The sequence below is a fragment of the Neoarius graeffei genome, chromosome 27 (genome assembly GCF_027579695.1).
Source record: "Neoarius graeffei isolate fNeoGra1 chromosome 27, fNeoGra1.pri, whole genome shotgun sequence".
NCBI lineage: Eukaryota > Metazoa > Chordata > Actinopteri > Siluriformes > Ariidae > Neoarius > Neoarius graeffei.
The window spans coordinates 11,009,055-11,017,870 of record NC_083595.1 but is presented as its reverse complement, the minus strand read 5'-3'; the positions used below and the strand labels follow the sequence as shown (position 1 = coordinate 11,017,870).

The 8,816-nt window shown below is 39.4% G+C and overlaps 1 long non-coding RNA gene across 1 annotated transcript; it reads right to left on the bottom strand.

Moving 5' to 3' along the window:
• Positions 1-7,758: 7,758 nt before the first annotated feature.
• LOC132874918 (uncharacterized) lies at positions 7,759-8,576 on the bottom strand. The gene is made up of 3 exons (XR_009651726.1): positions 8,495-8,576; positions 8,322-8,399; positions 7,759-7,823 (listed from the first exon to the last, which is right to left on the bottom strand). It is a non-coding gene; the product is annotated as an uncharacterized LOC132874918 (long non-coding RNA).
• Positions 8,577-8,816: the final 240 nt, after the last annotated feature.

The following is an 8,816-nucleotide window of genomic DNA, read 5'->3' as shown; positions in this document are numbered from 1 at the left end:
CATGGTAACTATACATTGCCTTGATTTATGCCATAAACGACTAAAAAAAAAAAAACATCTATGTAGATGTGTTCTGATCAACTGACCATACAATTTTTCAGATTCACCCCAGCCACGTCATCGCTTCCATGGTAAGTCAAAGAGGAAATCAATCAACATGAAAATTGTCAATTTAGAACAGACATTTAAATTAAGCACCCTGCAGTGAACTAAATTGTACTCTGATATTTCAGCCACACCTCTGCCATCCCAACAGCGGAACAATGAGTTGCTGCGTGGTGAGTCCTCAACTGTAATCACTTTTCAAAAATGACAAGCAATGCGTAACAAAAGTCCTAATGTTTCGTGTTACTTAACAGACATGGGCATCAGCACCGTGATCTCTCTCCTTGGCCAGCTGAGGGAGGAAATCAGGGAGCTGAAGGGGGAAAACAGGGAGATGAAGGGGATGATAGGAAGGCTGGAGCAAGAGGTCAGGGCCCAAAGGAGAGAGATGGGGAGACAAGACACACCCCAGACATCACCCCTTACCAAGCTCCCACTCTCCACCATGGAGGAGTTTTTGGCAGCAGAGGCCCTGGTCAAGGAAGATGCCAATCAAAAGCAGCTGATGGTACTTATTCTTACCTTTCTTTTCCAATCATCTGCAACACCTGCAAAAGGAAACACAAATATTTAATGTCGTTGTGAATCAATGAAACAATGATAAACACTGAATACTTTCACATTGTCTTCATGCTACATTTTATTCTATCAGGTGTCTACCTTAGCCCTTTGTGGCGGAACTGATGTAGGGGTCACGGTGAGGCGGATGCTGCGTAGCCTCCTGGACAACAGCTTGGCCAGCCAGTTCAACTGGGCTGGAAAGGGGGAAAAAACTGCCTTTAAGGACACCAAAATGCATGATGTCCTGTTTGGTAGGTTATGCATGTGCACAAAGCTGTAAAAGAGGGTAAAATAGAAAGCTGTCGCAAGTACTTGCACACTACTTCTAAACGTTCTTTAACAACTCCTTCACTAACTGTAACATTACGATTATAATGACAATGACAAACATATTGTGAAAGATGCAAAGGATTAAGAAACTTACCAGGCGCCTTACTCAGAAAAAGCAGGTGTGCAGGCAAGTCCAGGGAGGCTGACTGAGTGACGAACGGTTTGGTAGTGGCATTTCTATTTCCGCTTTGTCAATGGGGAAATTACTACTATTATTATTTTTAAATCCCGTTTTAATTGTCACAAGATTCACACCTATGGTTTCTGATTTTTACATATATTTTCTGTATTAGTGCTATTACTTGCCACCTACCACTAGAGTGTGACATAGTCTTCCCAACTCAAACTTAAACAATTATCACCATGCAAATTCTCAATGTTTTGTTCTTTTTCTTTCAGATGCTCTACAAAAGCAGCTGCCAGGGAGCACGCGCGCCAATTTCAGTGACGCCGTGAAGAAGTGGCTGAAATATGCGCCAGAGAGAGGGAGGGAGGGATGAGGAGACGTGATGTAGGGTGGCATTTCATTTTGAAACCAATAGCCTACTGCTGACTTTCTTTGTCAATGCTGCATCAAATTAATTTCGGTTATGTTTTTCTGTTTCCATGTACAGGTGTCTGCGCCGCAGGAGGAGTAGGCTACAAAATTGTACATTTGTAAATAAATCCGAAAATGTTTCTAAGAACTTGTTCAAGTGTGTTCTGTTCCTTATAAATGGTAAAATGTATGCCTTATTACATAGCTTGACAAACATTAGGAGGGGTGCATTGGTGCATGCATTTTTTATATCCTGTTGTACATAAAACAGGACGTAGCCTACGCACATTGATATAAATGTTCACCTTCATGGTTGAAGTAATGTGTGTTCATCCTAGGCAAGAGCTCCGATGCTTTATTGTTAGCTAGTTTAATTTAGCCTGTTTTGCTTAATTTGTAGCCTTCCTGTTGTACATAAAACAGGAAGTAAAGTTGGATGAATCATTGCCGAAAATTCAACTATAAATCGACCGAAATCCGTAGTTGAATAAAGGGTGAAAGGGGGTCTATTCTCTGTCGGCCACCAGCCACTTTTCAACGGAAACTCGTATGAGCAAAGCGGTGTTGAATCAACGTCGGTGATCGACGGTGATTCGACGGCGTATAGGTCGAAGAACATGCCGATGATTCCACGTCGAATCAACGACCCTCTGCTATCTGGGTTCACCGATTGCTTTGCAGCAGCCATAGGTTCATATATGGTTTCACCTCTCGATATTTAATTTGGAGAGTTCCTACTTCAAAATAGCAATCGCTTTCTGACATTTTACACAACCTCTCACGACCAAAGTCCGTACACGTGTGCTCGGTTCACAAGTAAACACAGAGCTGCTCCCAGTCTGTTTGGCTTAAATGACGTCTCGATGTCGGTCCCCTGGCGGTGAAAGTGCGCAAAAGTGAGATGTAAACAAACCTTGGGAATTTGGGCAAAACAGTATATTTTAACCATTTTATTCAGTTTTAGGGTGCAAATTAGACACCAGGAAGATTGAATTTGCTTTTGGGGTCGTTCTTCTAAATAAAGTTGATATTCTACATTTCACCTCCGACCGTTGCCTATGACCTTTAAATGCAGAGAAGGAATTTCACTGTGCTTAAGTCTGTGCTTGAGTGAATGTGTGACAAATAAAGGCTTCTAAAATAATAATAATAATAATAATAATAATAATAATAATATGGAATTGGCTTGTATTGAAAAATAAAATCCTGCATCCACTGTTGAGTCGATAAAGAACATGAATTGTCCTATATTTCTCCTCCACACAGTTTCGTACATACACCAAGTCTTCAGAGTGGTGGAAATAACATCATGGGGAATAAAATCAAACAAGTTTCACAAGAAATCGAGGAGACGATCAGAATCAGTGTTATGGGGCAGAGAATAACTTGAACTGTACACGCCTGCACCGTTTCCTGCTGCAAGTCTCTGCAGCGCATCGTGAGAGCAGCTGAGAGGATCATTGGTGTCTCTCTCCCTTCTCTAATGGATATTTATAACTCCCGCCTCACCCGCAAAGCCATCAGGATTGCAGGTGACCCCACCCACCCATCTCACAGCCTCTTCAGCCTGCTGCCGTCGGGGAAGAGACTGCGGAGTCTCCGGGCCAAAACCAGCAGGCTCAAGAACAGTTTCTTTCACCAGGCAGTCAGGAGGCTCAACTCCCTCCCTGTTCTGCCCCTCCTCCCCCCTCTGCCCCCTGCCACAGATTCTGCTCAAACACCCCCCTTCAGCATCTGACATGTCATCCTCACAGGCCCCCCCCCCCCAATTCACACACACACACACCTCATCGTTCATTAACACACTGAACTCAGGGACCGCACATCTCACTTTACCTCGCCCATTTGCACTATTCCGCACTACCTCATCTTAACAGCTGCTAGTTTGTTTACACTGCTTATTTCATGTTTCATGTTTACCTGTTATACCTCAAGTGCCCTTGACTGTTTGGTTATTTGAACCAATTTATGTACAGTGGTGCTTGAAAGTTTGTGAACCCTTTAGAATTTTCTATATTTCTGCATAAATATGACCTAAAACATCATCAGATTTTCACACAAGTCCTAAAAGTAGATAAAGAGAACCCAGTTAAACAAATGAGACAAAAATATTATACTTGGTCATTTATTTATTGAGGAAAACGATCCAATATTACATATCTGTGAGTGGCAAAAGTATGTGAACCTTTGCTTTCAGTATCTGGTATGACCCCCTTGTGCAGCAATAACTGCAACTAAACGTTTCCGGTAACTGTTGATCAGTCCTGCACACCGGCTTGGAGGAATTTTAGCCCATTCCTCCATACAGAACAGCTTCAACTCTGGGATGTTGGTGGGTTTCCTCACATGAGCTGCTCACTTCAGGTCCTTCCACAACATCTTTGATTGCATTAAGGTCAGGACTTTGACTTGGCCATTCCAAAACATTAACTTTATTCTTCTTTAACCATTCTTTGGTAGAACAACTTGTGTGCTTAGGGTCGTTGTCTTGCTGCATGATCCACCTTCTCTTGAGATTCAGTTCATGGACAGATGTCCTAACATTTTCCTTTAGAATTCGCTGGTATAATTCAGAATTCATTGTTCCATCAATGATGGCAAGCCGTCCTGGCCCAGATGCAGCAAAACAGGCCCAAACCATGGTACTACCACCACCATGTTTCACAGATGGGATAAGGTTCTTAAGCTGGAATGCAGTGTTTTCCTTTCTCCAAACATAATGCTTCTCATTTAAACCAAAAAGTTCTATTTTGGTCTCATCCATCCACAAAGCATTTTTCCAATAGCCTTCTGGCTTGTCCACATGATCTTAGCAAACTGCAAATGAGCAGCAATGTTCTTTTTGGAGAGCAGTGGCTTTCTCCTTGCAACCCTGCCATGCACACCGTTGTTGTTCAGTGTTCTCCTGATGGTGGACTCATGAACATTAACATTAGCCAATGTGAGAGAGGCCTTCAGTTGCTTAGAAGTTACCCTGGGGTCCTTTGTGACCTCGCTGACTATTACACGCCTTGCTCTTGGAGTGATCTTTGTTGGTCGACCACTCCTGGGGAGGGTAACAATGGTCTTGAATTTCCTCCATTTGTACACAATCTGTCTGACTGTGGATTGGTGGAGTCCAAACTCTTTAGAGATGGTTTTGTAACCTTTTCCAGCCTGATGAGCATCAACAATGCTTTTTCTGAGGTCCTCAGAAATCTCCTTTGTTCGTGCCATGATACACTTCCACAAACATGTGTTGTGAAGATCAGACTTTGATAGATCCCTGTTCTTTAAATAAAACAGGGTGCCCACTGACACCTGATTGTCATCCTATTGATTGAAAACACCTGACTCTAATTTCATCTTCAAATTAACTGCTAATCCTAGAGGTTCACATACTTTTGCCACTCACAGATATGTAATATTGGATCATTTTCCTCAATAAATAAATGACCAAGTATAATATTTTTGCCTCATTTGTTTAACTGGGTTCTCTTTATCTACTTTTAGGACTTGTGTGAAAATCTGATGACGTTTTAGGTCATATTTATGCAGAAATATAGAAAATTCTAAAGGGTTCACAAACTTTCAAGCACCACTGTATGTATATGTATGTGTGTGTGTGTGTGTGTGTGTGTATGTGTATATATATGAGTGTTTCGTCTACGTCTAGTTCATATCTAGAGTGTTTATACTGTTTATATTGTCTGTTTGAGTGTTTAGTCTGTGTGTAGTTCTTATCTAGTGTTTATACTGTTTATTTATACTGTTTATATTGTTTGAGTGTTTAGTCTATGTCTAGTTCCTATCTAGAGTGTTTATACTGTTTATATTGTTTTTTTTTTTCAATTATTCTATTTTTATTTATTGAATTGCCTGTTTGCACCGTGGGTCAGAGAGGACTGATATTTCATCTGTGCTGTATGTCGAGCATGTATAGCATATTTGACAATAAAGTTGACTTGACTGATCATGGAGCACGCAGCAGGTGATGATAACATCCGAGCAGTGGACGAACAGAGTGGAATCACTCAGTACCTTTTCCCTCAGACTTCCCCTGATGAGGAGATGGCATGATGATGTTGTTTAATACATGTTTGTGTTCTGTGATGTTCTTTTTCGAGATCTGATTGAATGATGAGGATTTTCCTGAAAATCATAAACCAAAATAAAAGCCATAAAATAATTAGGCTCGAGGGAGAAGAAGTATCGAGGGCACTGTCAAGCTAGCTAGCATCAGGCTAAATATTAGATCAGGCTGTTTAACTCGGTCAAGGGTTCAGGTTGGACTGAAGGTTAAAGAGTATTAGATAGATTTATTGTATAATTCATAAATATTGTTTGCATTCGAGAAATATTTTCAAGTTAAAACAGTCTAAATAAATAACAAGTGTCCCTTATTTTCCCTCATTGAAGGTGGCAACCCCAAAACCAAACCCCTCCAGCAACACTCTAGCAACCAACACCCTAGCACCCAACACCCAGCAACACCCGAGAATACCATCGCAGCTTTCTCGCAACACCTTCGTGAACACCTCTGATATTGTTTTGCGAGCTGTGTCAAGCCAACATCAAAGATAATTTACAAACTTTTGCCTTCTAGTTTCTTTTTCTAAACCAAGTTGAAGATGTTTTGTGTCCTGATTCCAGTTTTCTTTCTCTCTCGTTTCATCTGTTATAAATTTCTCTCCTTTCCTTCAAAAGGTGGTGCGCTCTGACCAGTCAGGTTTGAGTTGGTTCAGACTGTCGACTCATGAAATTCTGACATTTTCCCACAAGAAGCTGAGCTTCTTTTTATTTATTTAGTGTTTTGACGTATTTTTTCTTTGATCACTTTTTAAATGACCAGGATTGTTCTCTATATTATATAAAGAGGTTTGTGTTACTGTTTGAAGATGGTCTACAAAATAAAATAATAAAAAATCACAATATAAAAGCTCAGAAGCTCAGTTTTATTCTTGCACAGAGAAACATTTTGAACATTGTACAGTAACAGAGCCGACAGTAGAATTCATCTTGATGGAGGTTGGTTTTCTTACATTATCGGTTCTCATCATCATCATTAACCAGCTTTTAACAACACATGAAAATAACAAATAGGATCAGACAAAAGCAAATAAAGTTATCATTTTTTTTAAACAAGTGATGAGCATAAAGTGATTATTTCCCCACTGATGTCAGCGTGAACAGAGATCAAGCAAGTGACGAGACAATGAAGAGAAAAAGCTGGAGAGAGAGATGTAGTAGAAAATGTGACGGATTATTCCAGACCACTACACTCATTATATGTGTGTGTGTGTGTGTGTGTGTGTGTGTGTGTGTGTGTGTGTGTGTGTGTGTGTGTGTGTAAAATATATGAAATGTGCAAAAAGACAACTAAGAAACTAAAGGAGTTGCTTGAATAACAAAGCAATGTCACTTAAGACAGAGATGAGTTTGTTATGATGTCGTAATGCTGTTTAAATCTAATCTTCAACTCTAATCCTAAAGCTCGTACCCTGAGCATCCTTCCTGTACTGTTCATGATGCTGAATATAAAGTCACTAACTAGGCATCTAACGATTCACCCAATTCGATTTGATTCATGATCTTGGGTTCACAATTCGATTTTCCCACAATATTTTTTGAAAAAAAAATTAAATGAAGAATGTTTTATGACCAAAAAATATTTAAAAAATGTATTCACCTATTCTTTATCAACTTCAATATTCCTTTTGTTGAATTAAAATAAACCTTTGTTTCATTTTCTTAATAACTAACAATAATTAATTACCCATATTAGTAAAGGTTAGAGAAAAATATAATTGCCTATTAAATAAAATATTCCTTTGATGAAAAATGAAAAAGTCAATAACAAATAGGCATCTTCTTAATAAACTTTTATCAAGATTTGTCCTCCCTCCATTTGCTTGAGCTCTAACCAGAGCTCTGATTTCTTGTTAAATCTATTTGTGCAGTCAATCACACAACAGCTCTTTCCCATTTTAGATCTGGTTTTTGTGTGTTTCAGCATTACTGCTGTGTTACTTCCACCTACAATGAAGTCACCTGTATTCCCACTATTGTACATTATTGTGCCCGCTGTTGTCTAAACAATGCAATTACAGCTTGGAAAAACTAAGAGATTTTGCAGCCTAACAATAATAATGATTAATTTTTTATTTCATCGATTTGAATCATCAAATTTGTATCACGATTTATCATCACACTATATATCGCTACACACCCATTACTAACCGAAATCTACTGTTCGTTATCATTCTTCAGTTCTGGAGTACTTCTCCTCACTGAGTCAATGAGCCAAACTCTGAAATAAAAACACACACATTATAAAATTATACACTGTAATAAACACTCTTTTGCACAAACACACACTTCCTGTCTATCGACTTTCTGTCACAGGACAAAGTTGCAGATTTCAAATATCTGGATGTGCCACTTCTGTAAAATCCACCAAAATAAATGAAATAAACATTTGTCAATTTATTACAGTCTTGTATTCAGGAATTATTATTGGAGTAAAAAAATAACGAAAGAAAATAATCATTTTAACTGTCATGAATCATTTCGCCAATTAGCAGTCTCAGGAGGCATTACACTTTCAAACACTTCACCACAGATATGGAACCAATTTGAACATCAGCCATCTATTGTGACAAACCCATAACATCTGGATCCATCGAAACTACAAGGCTGAAAATAAAATCTGGAAGGCAAGATAAGTTTTAAAAACCTGTGCTGTTCTGATGAAAGAGAGGTGACGGTGACTATTTATTTCAGTCTGGTGAAGCAGGAACACACTTACTGTCAGCGTGTCATAATCAGAGGACATGGCTGCAGGGTTCAGGGTTGTGTAAGTCTCACTGGCAGAGCTTTTAACATTCTGGGGGGAAATAAAGAGTTTAGAGAACTAAATATGGTATGTGCATGGTCTCTCTCTCTCTCTCTCTCACACACACACACACACAGTAAACGTACTTGCAGTGTGTCATAGTCCGGGGACATCGTCCTGGAGTTCAGTTCTGTGTATGTGTCATCTCCAGGTGATGGAACACACTGAGAGAAATGAACAGAAATCTTCTTCAGTATTTACTCAGTAACAGATTTATAGGAACTTTATGGGGAGCTTGATGAAGATAAAGCTGTAAAGTGAAAAGTTCTCTCAGTACCTGACCGTCTGTGTCTCTCTCTGCTCTTCTCTTCCTCCTGTTCACACAAATGACATCAAAACATGGCTGTTGAATCTGTTCCTGCATCATTCAGCTAATGCTTAAGACTGGATTAAGTTTATGGTACAGAT